The sequence below is a fragment of the Ctenopharyngodon idella genome, chromosome 17, assembly GCF_019924925.1.
Source record: "Ctenopharyngodon idella isolate HZGC_01 chromosome 17, HZGC01, whole genome shotgun sequence".
Classification (NCBI taxonomy): Eukaryota; Metazoa; Chordata; class Actinopteri; order Cypriniformes; family Xenocyprididae; genus Ctenopharyngodon; species Ctenopharyngodon idella.
In genome coordinates, this window is record NC_067236.1 from 9,400,617 (window position 1) to 9,415,420 (window position 14,804).

At 35.7% G+C, this 14,804-nt stretch overlaps 1 protein-coding gene across 1 annotated transcript in view; it reads left to right on the top strand.

The window, feature by feature from the left end:
• bahd1 (bromo adjacent homology domain containing 1) overlaps nucleotides 1-14,804 on the top strand; it is a 39,443-nt gene that overhangs the window by 900 nt on the left and 23,739 nt on the right. The gene's annotated exons all lie outside the window — the stretch shown is intronic.

Below are 14,804 nucleotides of genomic sequence, written 5' to 3' on the forward strand. Positions count from 1 at the left end.
AACAAAAAGCATTTTTAATACTTAAAAGAGTTTAGACTTTATACAATAGGCTATTTATGTTCCATGACATTACACTATGACGGTGTCACCATATTGCTGTGCTTTGGGATGTGATAATACTAGTTGAAACGTTTGTTTCTGTCAATAAAGATTGATTTAAGAGTCATACTGCTGTTTACTTACCTGGCCAGCTAGCTATCTTTCAAGTGCTATCTACAGTTTTGTTTTCATCAAAGAGAGAATTGTAAGACTTTTTGGTTTTGCTTATTTATTGAAAAAATGTTTAGCCTAAAATTAAACATGTTTGACATGTTAATTGTCATTAGCTTTTTCAAATAAAAGGGATAGTTCACCTAAAAATGAAAAATCGGTCATCATTTATTCATCCAACCTGTATGAGTTTCTTTCTTCTGCTGAACACAAAAGAAGATATTTTGAAGAATATGGTTTATCAAACAGTTGATGAACCCATTGACTTTCATAGTATGGGGAAAAAAATACTATGGAAGTCAATGGGGTCCATCAACATCAACATTCTTCAAAATATCTTCTTTTGTGTTCAACAGAAGAAAGAAACTCATACAGGTTTGGAAAAACTTGAGGGTGAGTAAATAATAACAGAATTTTCATTTTTTGGTGAACTATCTCTTTAAGTTAAGTTCATAATAGCCAGACTTTATATATATGTTATTGTTTGAAAAGGCATCATTGTCAATATAGGTATTTTATTTTATTTTATATGCTGTCTTTAACACATTGATGATGAAGCACAGGTTTAATTTATGTTAACACACAAAAGAAATGACAAGCAAGCTGGTATGGAAGATATATTTCAGGTCACATGACTGAAACTGATGAATAAGCTTTTCTGTCTGTAATATTTCTCATATTTATTTTAATTTTCAGTTAGTAGTTGGTCTGGTCAGCTAGCTTGAAGGTTTCATGCCATTATTATCCAGATCCTCCTTGCCATGTTTGAGAGCAAGCGTATGTTCTGTTGTCCTATTTTATGATCCAATTATAGGATTTTTGAATGATGTTGGGTTATGTAGTCTGATGTTCAGTGTGGCTTAATTCACATTCCTTTAGACTGCCCTTTTTAAGTGCCTGGATCCTTTGTAAAAATGATGATTTCGTGATGATTGTTTTGTTTTTATGTTTCATTGGTTTTGTTTGACCTAAATGCCTTAATACACTTACAAGGCATTGTGCTCAAAAACATTTCCTACCAACCGTCCAAAACAGTCAGCTAAAGGTGAAATGTTTTGATTAAACTGACAAGGTAAAATATAACCTAAGGTCTAAATGCTACTATCAGAAGAGGATATAAATAGCGCTCAGGTCTGCTGAATATAAAGTGACTGTAATTATGGTATTACTTAGATGAAAGCTTGAAGCTGAAGCTGAAGGAAAAGAATCAAGCAGTATGAATAAAAAAGGGTTTTATTCCCTGTTTAGGGGTTCAGGGTCCGTTGTATATGTATGTGATCCACAAGAGTATTACCTTCTTTGTAAATATTAGGATTGGTATATAGGAAGCAACGAGAGGCCTTAAAATGCTTAAAAAATTGAAATAACTGCAGGCATTTTACAGCAAAGCATTTTTTTTAGAGTATTTTTATGTGTAGGAAACTAGATTTTTCAAAGCTGTAAATAAAACAAATAATATTGGAGAACATTTTATACCATTACAATCTTTCAATCTTTGAAATTTACTAGCAATTTCTGAGTAAAAAACTGTTTCAAAGTAAATCATACACCTTTTTTCAGTGGTATACTCCTCAGTTTAACAGATTTATATTAAACAACAGGATAGAGAATGTTTTTATCTTTTCAGTATAGCATGAAATAATGACTGTATAAGACTGTAATAAGGTTACAGGTCAGTTTTATACATGTGGAAATTAATATAAAATCTCATGTTTCTCTAAAATCTCTCTGTTCATTTCATAAATTGCCAAAGGAATTATTAGAGATGCACTGATATTGAAATTCTGGCCAATGCTGATAAATGGCAGATAATAAAATTCAATACAGTATTTTAAACATCAATCATTTCAAATTCTAAGAGTGAAGTTAGGCATCACAACCTTATAATGTACACTATGAAAAATAGATATTCATTTTGAAATTTGCTAAAGATTACATTTAACAGTGATATGAAATTAGTGTTGTAGAGTTGAAATTGTAGGCATTAAATTAATCTAAACCTAATCTAAATATGTATCAAATATTGCCAGTAACTGATAGGTACAGATATATCATGAATAAATGTCAAACATTTTTCAGATATAGAAATAGTTTCCTTTTGCACTCATCCTATTTTCATTGTCAAGTGCGCTTAGTACAGATCCGTCTCTCACTTAATCAATTCAACTCATGTTTAACATGAATTATCACCTCTTGGGAGAAAGAAATCCATCAAACATGTATGCATGATTAGGATTTTTCACTGAGCAGATCATCAGTGATATCCCATTACAGACGGGAGCTTATGTGCAGCAAATTGACTTTTAGATTAATGGTCCATAACCCCGTTTTACCAAATTTGTACAACATGGAGTATAACAGGGCCACCTCGTCTCCACTCGTTGCACATCAAATCTAAAAATTTGACATGGAGAATTGGATTTAAAAAGACAAAGTTGTAATGATTACACAACGGCTTCACTGTATGGAGATACAGGGCGTACGCTAGTTTATCTTTAAAGCATTGATTCTTTGGCTGATACAAACAAGATATAAAATAATAGCCTCTATTGATTTAATAAAGTCTGCCAGAAGTAATATAAACGTCTTATCCATTGGGACTCAGGGACAAAGCCACTGACAGAATTTAAATCAAGCAGACCCTCCAAATTAGGTCTATTTTCTTTGTGTATATGTGTAAACAAGTTCCAAAATTAGGGATGCACACAATATATATTGGTAGCATATCAGGTATTGAATGATATTAGAGATTTAATCACTTTAATTTTGATATTGAATATTTAATTGTACACGCACATCTCTCTTATTTTTACATTTAGATTACCTTTGCCGTCATTTAGAGCTAATCTGTAAAAACACTAATAATTTAATAACACTGCTAAATGTTATAATGTATAACATTTAGTAACACTGTTATAACATTGTGAAGCCTAAATTCATGTGTAGAATTCAAAATGGTTGATCTTAAAGGAGTTATGGCATGAGAAATCAAATTTGCCTTGATCTTTTGACATATAAGAGGTCATTGTACCATTAAAACATCCTGCAAGTTTCAGAAGTTTCACAATCACACCAGTGTGATCACTCTAGGCTGGTCCATGGAGTGTACAATCACAACGGTGTGATTAGAACATTCAATGGCAGTGCATTACGTGATTGATTGATAAATTAAGTCCCTATCAAGGAAAGTCTGTTCACTCAGCGGCCATCTTTGTAACGTCTCTTGGCAGCTATTTTGGGCATCCAAGATCAAGTCCTGTCTATTTGAATGGGTGAATCCTGAAATCTCAAAAACTGCTTGCCAAACTCACAATTAAATAACATATTTAAAATCAGCAAAAAATCTGACATGAAATGTCCCACAGATGTTGTTTCTTAGGCTCAAATAGTGTTAAAGGCTTGAGCAGCCAATGCACGTGTGCCGTTCTAAGCGCAAGTCTCAGGTTTCTAATACTTTATAATGGGAACCGGAGCTTCTAACAGCAGCTGCAGTGATGCAATGACTTTACCAATCAGCGATTGGTTCTTTATTTAGAAGGTGGGGCGTATTCCCCCATATTGTGCGTTACAGTTTCTCCCATTCATAAGGAGTAGGAGTGAGCCGTCTTTGTATATCTGTTGTGTATCCATAGTTTGTCATACATCACAACTATTCAGTGTTTTCAATCGCATAATGTTTATTTTAGGTTTTCGACATTTATATACACAAAGGTACTAGCAAAAAATACACTTATAGTTTGTAAAATAAACACTAATGTCTATGTAAGTGGCAATAACAATCCTTTCAATTATAATATGATAACGTGTTTATTCATATCAGATACATATTGTCTAGGTAACTATAAAGTTTACTCTATTTTTCTCTCAGTTCAATGTCCACTTACTTAAATCCCACAGATCCGATTATCTGAATTGCAGGGCAAATTAACATGGTGGCGCCCATCACATGTTAGATTAGGCTAATTAACAAGATCATTATAAGTTAAAGTCCCTGTAAAGTCAATTCTGAGAATTGTTTCTAAACACATTATAAAGGTTACAAATGTATTGCTGAAACACATTACAAAGAATGTGAACTATGTAATACTGAATTGTGGAGTTAGACCGTTAAACAGTTTTTCACCAATTCTGTGTTTAGGATTTTTGGGCGGGGCTAAAACGGTGGGTCGATGACTAACCCTAACTATAATACCTGTCGATGATGCACTAGAGCCACCGTGCATGGCCCCGCCCCTAACACTACAGTGGCTCGCCCGCTCACTCGCGAGTTACTGTCATTACTTTTAGTAACTTACTACAGCCTACATTTTGCTAGCTAGCTATGCCTTTGTAACACAAATGTATATTATTAATATACAAAACTGCTCGGTATCATTATTTAAATTTTCTTAAAAACGATGATATGAAGAAGAGGTGGATTAATTTTGTGAAGAGTCATCTTGATGGAGAGCTGACAATCGCCACCAACACCCGCCTCTGCAGTGATAATTTTACACCGGATAGTTTTACAAACTTTCATCAGAGACAACTGGGATTCACTGATAATCCATTGTTATTGGTGAATGGGGCTGAACAGACTTGGCCTTCATCGTCCCGTCCCGCCGACATTTGGTGCCACAGTCGGCGGTACGTGCACACCAATGAGTGTAAGTTGCCTTGTGTGCTTATATTATAATTAGTAGGTAGTCCACAGTAACTCTACTAAATTTTTCAACCCTCTAAGATGATTATCTTGTTTACATGCATCAGTATTTTTGGCTCATTAGACAAGTAAGTTGAGAGAGATGGCATCTTTCTCGCGAGTAGGCGTGGTTTCAGCTCTGACAGCGGACACGCCCCCAGCGTTTGAGAGCAGAGAATACTGCTTATTTTTTCAAGATTTGATAACTTATATTTATTTACTTGGTGTTTTTTTTCAATCATTCAAATTTGGCTGGGTAGTTAATAACACATTTTTCTGTGGTGTGACAAACTCAGAACACATATTTTAAAGGGGTGGTTGATTATGATTTCACTTTCTTAACTTTAGTTAGTGTGTAATGTTGCTGTTAGAGCATAAACAACATCTGCAAAGTTAAGACGCTCAAATTCAAAGCAAAGGGAGATATTTTCTTTTAAAGAATTCTCTGTTTAAAGGGTTAGTTCACCCAAAAATGAAAATTCTGTCATTAATTACTCACCCTCGTTCCACACCCGTAAGACCTTCGTTCATCTTCAGAACACAAATTTAGATATTTTTGATAAAATCCGATGGCTCAGTGAGGCCTGCATTGACAGCAAGACAATTAACACTTTCAGTGCCCAGAAAGCTACTAAAGACATATTTAAAACAGTTCATGTGACTACAGAGGTTCAACCTTAATGTTATGAAGCGACGAGAATACTTTTTGTGCGCCAAAAAACAAAATAACAACTTTATTCAACAATATCTAGTGATGGGCAATTTCAAAACACCGCTTCATGAAGCTTCGAATCTTTTATTTCAAATCAGTGGTTCGGAGCACGTATTAAACTGCCAAAGTCACATGATTTTATGAAAATTATCTTAATTTGTGTTCCGAAGATGAACGAAGGTCTTATGGGTGTGGAACAACATGAGGGTGAGTAATTAATGACAGAATTTTCATTTTTGGGTGAACTAACGCTTTAAGGACTACAACAAACGGCTGGTAGGGACTACAACGAGCTTCTTCCCGGTTTAGTGACATCACTAACCATAAAATTTACATAAACCCTGCCCCCGAGAACAAGCAACACAGGGGTGAGGCCATGTTATTGCAATACAGTACGTAACACAAATGCAATAGCATGTCATAAAAGCAAGATGACAACATAAGTTGTAACCGTAATTAAACTAAACTATACCTGTTCTATCTTCATGCAGCATATATTCTCTGGCTCTGTAGTATCTTACAACAATTCCCACACAAGCGATTTATAGATTATCATGACAGAATATGCTAATCAATGACTTCTAGTTAACTCCACATCAGCTACATAAATTAAGCAACTAACCATTCAGAAACGTCCTGTTGCATTCTACATGTTGTCACTTCTTCTTGAGTCTCTCCATTATTGTCTGACTCCGGTTTGAACATAAAAGGCTGAACAGTTTCTGACATTTTCAGTGAGTCTTCATGAGGTAATCGGCGCTGCTAATAGTACTATGTGCTAACAGGAGCTCTTGAAACTCTGCCCTCTTCTTGAGAGCAGCAGCTCATTTGCATTTAAAGGGACACACACCAAAACGGAGCGTCATCTTGTAAAAGTGGCATTATATGACCCCTTTAATATTGCTTTACAGGGACTTTAAGTTGTTTAAACGACAACTCATTCACTTACAAGTATTTGAGAATCGGGATATCAGATAGTTCATGACATAGTTAACAAGTTTGTGAATATTTTGAATAAAAAAGGAAAAATGTAATAAAAGCAATACACGTCAGTTATACAGCACTATTGTGGCTGCAGTGTGTCACGTGACAAGCATGATGCCTCGCCATTTAAATAATAAGGCGATACATTCTAAAATAACGGGCCCTGCAGCTAGAATTTTTCAAACTTATGTGTGAAAGATCAATCAAGCTCCAAAAATGGCTCGTTTGGATGTGACGTCACACAGGCAAATATATTTGCATATGCCTGCCCCCAAATCAAGACATTGACAAATAGTTTTACATCGTCGCACCATAGGCCCCGCCCACTGGTGTTCAGTCACCACTTGCCTACACCAGATATGAGCGTTGTGTCTCCTCAAAAGCAAATAGAATCCATTATTATAATCACTGACGCTATCTACACATACAGTAAACAGATGCCCTTTCACTTTCTGATGTATTTCATGTGCTTAATTTCATAGTTCTTTGTCTGTAAATGATGGTTTTATATGGATATTGTTTTCAAAACACTTACTCACATACAATCGCGAGTGGCCATTGATACTGTTTCCTATACAGTGATCATAACCAGTCATAACTGTGGCCCTTTACACGCCTGAAAGGAGCCGCCCCTTAAAAACTGATCATTTCAGACAGAGGGTCAGAATAAGGATTAAAAATAATCCTTTTTCCACATATATTTGTTTTTGTTTTGTTTGTTTTTTTGTGCAAAAAACATTAACATTAACATTATAAGTAAACCTCAAGGAACATTAAAATAATAATTAAAAAAAAAAAAAATCCAAGTAATGACCATTTAAACTAGCTTTGTTTTTTTTTTTTTGTTTTTTTTTTTGTATTTAGACAAACAACTGCCGAACTGGTCCGTTTATTAATTCTCGCCATAACATTAGATAATTATTTCCTTATCATTTCAGCCAGAATTTTAGTATTAGTGCATCACTAACTAAAATGTACCTTGAATATTGCACAGTTTGATAGGAATGTCGAACCGGTTGAAAATCGATTGAAATATTTGACGATTCAAGTCTGTTAAGATGCTAAATGAATCGTGATACATTTGGGGGCGGGGGGTTATATTAATGTATATCTGAGGGGAACTAAAGCGCTGCTTTGTTTACAGTGGTAACCAAGGAAGCGCTGTATTGCCAATGTTCCATAAGCGCCACCTGCTGTCAGACAGTGAATTTGCGTTCTCACGCAGCCTACTTAATGTAGTTTAATGTAGCATAATTTCACAAAGCTAAAGTCAGACCATTCTGTTTTTGCTTCATATGTTGAAATTATACAATCTAATTTAAATAAAAAACTGCTCATACTGCATGTATGCAGTGGTTGCCTCTAATTTTAAACGGCTACAGATTTTAGCCTGTAATAGAGCAAATAAACATCTTGTTCATGCACTCATATTTATTTATTTGAATTAGGATTGAGGATTTGTTTTAAAATTTCAATTTAGTTTTGTTATAAAGATATTTCAATTTCACAAAGAAATATGCAGCATGTTGTCTGAGAAATAATAAAAAGAAACTTTCTCATTTATAATTTGTCTTAAATCTCATTTTGCAAAAAAAATGAGAAAATCGTATCGTGAATCATATCGCATCATGAGTTGAGTGAATCGTTACATCCCTAGTTCTAACCATGAAAACGTCAAGACTTGTTGATAATCTTCCTTTCCTTTCCAAAAACTGTTAAACCTGTTTAACTGATTGGAAAGTTTAATTTTGCAATGATAACATATTATCTGGCCAGATAAACCATCTCTTTGTGCTTTGTTTCAAATGTTTGAATCATCTTCCTCCTCATTTAAGAATTCAACAGTTCTTTGAATTATTACATGTACCAAAATGTGTACCAAATGTCAGCTGACTAATCAGTGATGACTAATTGTTGTTTTTCCTTGAGTGCAGAGTACTGAACGCTGTTCAAGGAAACCTATAGAGATGCAGTATCTCACTAGTGACACTATATGAAACAAATGTATCATGTTTATTAGGATAATTAGGGTGAGATTGGAGTTATGTCAGTTACAGTCTCACAAAGGCTCAAATGTCCCTTCTTTTCATCCTAGATGAAATCCCCAAAGGCAAGACATTTTTTCAAGCTGCATCAAAAGTACTTTGATTACAGTATTTCTATTTGAATGAAGACACTGTGGAATGTTCTTCATTACCTTTAGGACATGTGTCCCATAGATTTCCAGCTCACATATGCTTGACGGGGGAAGAGTCGTTTCATGTGGCTAATCTTAAACCCATCAGACAGAACCTGGTCCTGTGCCAGAGCCACAGCTGTGAAATTTACTGGTGTGTTCGAGGAGAGAACTGGGGGTACCGAGTGGCCACCGAAACCAGATTCAGCTGTTTGCGGGTTTGCAGCTGTGGTCGACTTGAAGGGGTTGAAGCTCTGGTCTATTATCGCTACTAAAATGTTTATGCTAAAAGGACAGTAAAGCCTGTTTATGAGCCAAGCTAAAATCTTCCAAGCCAGACCTGTAGAGCACATGGTCTTCAGAGTCACAGATGGCAACACCCCGCATGCGAGAACACAAGATTGAGCCTCTATTGTTGTTTGTGCTGGTCATTACTACACAGCTGGAAATCCAGTCAAACTCTTGTTGATTTTTCTTTCAGAAAGCATCTAACGGTGTCGATTCTTCACTGTAATCTTAACTAGATTTATCATAAGAGTGTATTCTGAGAGAAAAAAAAACATCCCTTGCGCTTTCCTGGGCACTTTGCCCTGTGTCTTTCATGCTTTTGAAGACAGACTCCTTAACAACTAACAAGAGTTTGACTTCCTGTGTTCTGTCAGTTCAGTGGCAACAAACTGTCATCTGAGTCTGAACTAACACGAGCAAACAAATTAACATGCTGTGTACATCCAAGGTCTCTTTAAGCTTTCTTTAGATGTATTGAAAAATCTTTTACGCTCTTTTCATAGCAATAATGCATAGCTAAACAAAACCACTTTGTTATATTTGAAAACAATGTTACATCAAATTAACTTTAATTGATTGTGGAAATGGGTTTCTTCAAAGTCATCATGAAATCATTTTTATGGAATATTGCAGTATTGATTATAAATGAATTATCCTTGCACTTCTTTTTTTTTTTTTTTTAATTCAAGTGCCCTCATAATCTTTAATCAAAATAACTTCCTCTTCCTTCTTGCAACATCATCTCTTCTCTGATGACGTGTTTACTGACATGAGGGCGGGACAACCGGTCACTCACATGAGATCACAGCAATAGCAAACCACAACCATCCAATCAATTCCCCATGAACAAAATCAAATCCCGCCCTACATTTTTACGTTCGAGACGCTGTTACACTCGTATAAACATCACAATAGGGAAGAAAAGACTATCATAACTTCCATTTCATGCTGACTTTAACATTAACTGTGATCTTAAAGGGTTAGTTCACCCAAAACTCTGTCATTAATTACTCTCCCTCATGTCGTTCCAAACCCGTAAGACCTTCATTCATCTTCGAACACAAATTAAGATAGTTTTTGATGAAATCCTAGACTCCATAGACAGCAATTTAATTACCAACCACTGTCAAGGCCCAGAAAAGTACTAAAGACATTGTTAAAATAGTCAACGTAACTTCAGTGGTTCAACCTTAATTTTATGAAGCGATGAGAATACTTTTTGTGCGCAAAAACAAAACAAAAATAATGACTTTATTTAACGATCTCTTCTCTTCCTTGTCAGTCTCCTACGCCGTTGACGTAGTAAGCACAGTGCAGCGCTTCGGTGTTTACGTCCGAATGCCAGCTCAGTATTGGCCGACGCTGTTCACGTGATCAGCACGACGCGTGTGTGTGATGCTGACGCAGGAGCCGGCCAATACTGAGTCGGAGTTCAGACGTAAACAAGGAACCGCTGCACTGTGCTTACTACGTCAACGGCGTAGGACTATGGAGGAGTCAGTTTACTGCCCTATGTGTAGGCAGACATAGCTATGCAGCAAGCTTAACACTCCTCCAAAAAAGACTTGAGACAGGACTGAATCCAAGTGCAATTTAATGGAAGCGGTGTAAAACTGTAAAAGACAACAGTAGAAGTATAGATAAGCATAAGCAACTTCTAATAATAAATAGCACAGCATACATAGCAATAGCGTAAATAACATTACAGGGCACACAGCTTACATTTCCCTTAGTATGCAAATGTTCACACAAGCTTCAAAATACATCATTAAAAGATTCTTGACAATGAATACCCAGATTACAACATGAATCCAACAAGCTAAGGAGTACTTGATAGTCTTGTATATACTGTACACATGTACACTTATGTCTCCAAATACAGTGTCTCCAATACAACACCATGATCTAACAAAACACCAAAAAACATTCATTTAAAAAACACTTACAGACAAGGCCTTTTCCAAGAATAAATGAAGTGTGGATGGAGATTGGTATCGTCTGTGTCCACTCCTTAAACATCTCACACAAAATGGCTGAACAGCATATGCTCTGCTTAAATATAGGCATGTCACCACTAGGGGTCGCTAAATTGCGAAACTGGAGCTGAGAACAGCATAGTCAGACAGCTCTCGGATTTCATCAAAAATATCTTAATTTGTGTTCCAAAGATGAATGAAGGTCTTACGGGTGTGGAACAACATGAGGGTGAGTAATTAATGACAGAAATGAACTTATGTATTAGAAACTGAACAATGTTCATTTTAACTAAGTAAATTTATTTACAGCAACAACCATTTTTGAGATGTGTAAGATCTCACTGGATTTTAAGAAACGTACACTTTAAAAAAAAATCCTGTTAAATGTACGATAAAAAAATAGCAGTGACAATTTTTCAAGTATTGTGGAAAAGCATATTGGTACCTATGTTGTACCACTTCTAACCGCATTTTATTAGATAATGTTAATATACAAATCTACTTGATTATCAAAATTTGCTTTTTACCTTGAAATGTATACGAATAACCATAATAATACAGGTGGTACAATAGAAAACCACATTAGGAATCATTGTAAGTAGCCTGTCCATAAAAAATGGCCAATACTTGTACAAAAATGGTGCACAGAGTCAACAAAACGCCATCAGGGTAACATAAACATTAACAGAAGATGTAACACAAAACACCCTAATGTACATTACTGATAACAAAAATGAGAAGAATTAAATTATTTATATAAACTTTAATCATATTTGATGTCACGCAGGGACTTCTGGGAATGACCTTTTACTGTTTTTCAACAAATTGAATGGCAATTCATGTTTTTATTTGCAAAAACCATACATTTGATAGTATTTTACAGTAAAATTATATATAATGTTAATATATTTACAGTTTTTCATCATATATGGTAACCTATTAACAGGCTTTTACTGTAACTTTTTTTTTTTTTTTTTTTTTTTTACTTTTTTTTTTTTTAAATTACAAGCATTTTTAGTCATGCATTAGTGGGGCCGAATATTCGCAAATCTGGTTACAGGACATGTTGTTAATTTAGAGAGCCAAATTATTAGAGCAACTGATATTAAAGCTTGCTTAATTTTCACATCAGTAGTGAAGAGGGGTAGTTGGAGGGCTAGATGCCATCTTTTTATTAGGACCCTTCTTCAGCTTTTCTCATTTGAGTGTGATTATATATTATTAATAAGACAATTTGATTTTATTAGATATTATTGGACTTTACATCAAGTCATCGTCCTGTGAAACCCTTGGATTTATGTTCCTTTTGTTCAGTTTGCCTCTTATGTTTGTCTTATGCTGATGTCATAAGAGACCACTTGCTGTAATGTTATCAAGATCATTATTAAGATATTTGTAAAAGATAAATGTGTTACCCCCCTGGCCAGGCAGTGTATCTTGTATATCTTCAAGTACTTTGACTGTAGAAATGCTGTACAGAAAGCATTAAGGAAAAGCTTGCAGTATTTCAAAATGTAACCAATATGTTCTGTCCCATGTGTTCGAGAGATGCTCCATTGTTTTATTGGTTTGTTGTTTAAACATAATTTTGAAATCTGCAGTAATGAGCAATAATAATGCTAATTATCTAAAAAGTAAACAAAACAAAATTAGAATAGTTTTTGCAAAAAGCATTTGTCATCAACAGGAGATCCACTGGCAGCTTACAGCTGTATCCAGGCAGCAAAGCTTGAAAGCTCAGTGCTCACTTTGCCTTTCTTTTGGTTTAATCAATTTATCTGAAAGTGGCTTTTTCTCTACAATAATTGCTTTTAGAAGCAGAACTGGTTTGGGCTTTATTGGTCTCTAATAGATAACCTGTAAAACCCCTCTGAATTTTGATAAACAATGATTTCACTCATTTAATTGTGCTTGCCTTTTTAAAGATGTTTTTATTAAGTCCTGCATAAAAAGTAAAAATAGGTATATAAATCTTTCTTAAAATCACTAACATGCAATTAAATGTCTTTTGCCACTTTTGTGCTGGAATGAGCGTTGCTAAGTACGTCTGGCAGTTCATGACAGCTCAATCTCTTCCGTGAATGCCACTACACAGTATATACCAATTATACAGTATACTTACAAATCTTGCATTGATGGGGAAGTTATCAGAGAGGAGCAGCTGAGGCAAATTTAGGAAGCAATTTATCCAAAAGCTTCACTTTAGTGCACTAAAATGGAGTAAATTGGTTACTCTGAGTCGCTAAACTGGCAGAAGGCCGCGCAGTGGACACTGAACTCTTGGACAAGTTAGTGTCAGTATCAGACTGTGCCTCTGCACTCTTGGTGTGATGACGCAGTGGGTTTACATTAACGCTTTTTCAGCCTCTTGTCAGTGAATTCTCTGCTTTTCAAATGCCAGTGTGCAAATGAACCCATGGTACCAGTGTGCTCATGGCCACCTGAGCTGACAGAGCTTAATTTGAAGGGGTTCTTTCGAGCATTTTTGTAGTTCTCATAACAGCTGATGTGCAACTCCTATCATGTAAATTTGAAAAACAGGGTTAAAGGGTTAGTTCACCCAAAAATGAAAATTCTGTCACTAATTACTCACCCTCATGTCGTTCCACACCCGTAAGACCTTTGTTCATCTTAAGAACACAAATTAAGATATTTTTGATAAAATCCGATGGCTCAGTGAGGCCTCCATTGTCAGCAAGATAATTAACACTTTCAGATGCCCAGAAAGTTACTAAAAACATATTTAAAACAGTTCATGTGACTACAGTGGTTCAACCTTAATATTATAAAGTGACAAGAATACTTTTTGTGCGCCAAAAAAACAAAATAACGACTTTTCAACAATATCTAGTGATGGGCGATTTCAAAACACTGCTTCGAATCAGTGGTTCGGATCGCGTATCAAACTGCCAAAGTCAGGTGAACTATTGAAATTTCGAAACACTTATGACGTAACGAAGCCTCGTTTACTGAATTCACGTGACTTTGGCGCTCCGAACCACTGATTCAAAACAAAAGATTTGTAAAGCTTCGAATCAGTGTTTTGAAATCGCCCATTACTAGATATTGTTGAATAAAGTTGCTATTTAGTTTTTTTTGGCGCACAAAAAGTATTCTCATCGCTTTCTAATATTAAGGTTGAACCACTGTAGTCACATGAAATTTATACGTCAGGCATGAAAACGGGTCAGGGGTGAAAAAGGTGAGAAGGATATTACCCCTCTAGGGGGGTCCGGGGGCATGCTCCCCCGAAAGAAAAATTTAAATATTCCATATTTTATAGCATCAATCTGATGCATTTTGAGATGCTTTTTTTGCCAACCTGGGGAGAGCTGGAGAAACTTAACTTCAGCCATGAGTCAAAAATTATTATGGCCTCCTTACTAAGTATTATGAAGGGGGATCGAGCGGGAATCTTTATTGGTGTCGATTTTCAGTCTCTTTTTAATGATAGGCTTTACGCATCTGTCAATCATCCCCACTTGCTATTTGGGGGAAGAACTTAGCGCTATGATCGGTCGAACTCTTCTTCTTTTGCTGTTGCTTGATTTGAGGACTGCGCGTGCACAGAGGCGTCACCAGGTTTTTGCGTAGTTTAGAGTGACAAATCGTACCAGCGTACTTTGAAGTCAAAATGCGTATCCGCTACGCAAATTGCGTACAGGTTGGCAGGTCTGCTTATTGATAGAACGGTGGACCACTTTACCTTCTGCCTTGTCAGTCCCCTCACCTCAAAATCTACCTCCTCAAAAACGGTAGCGTTAGCTAATAATTTTC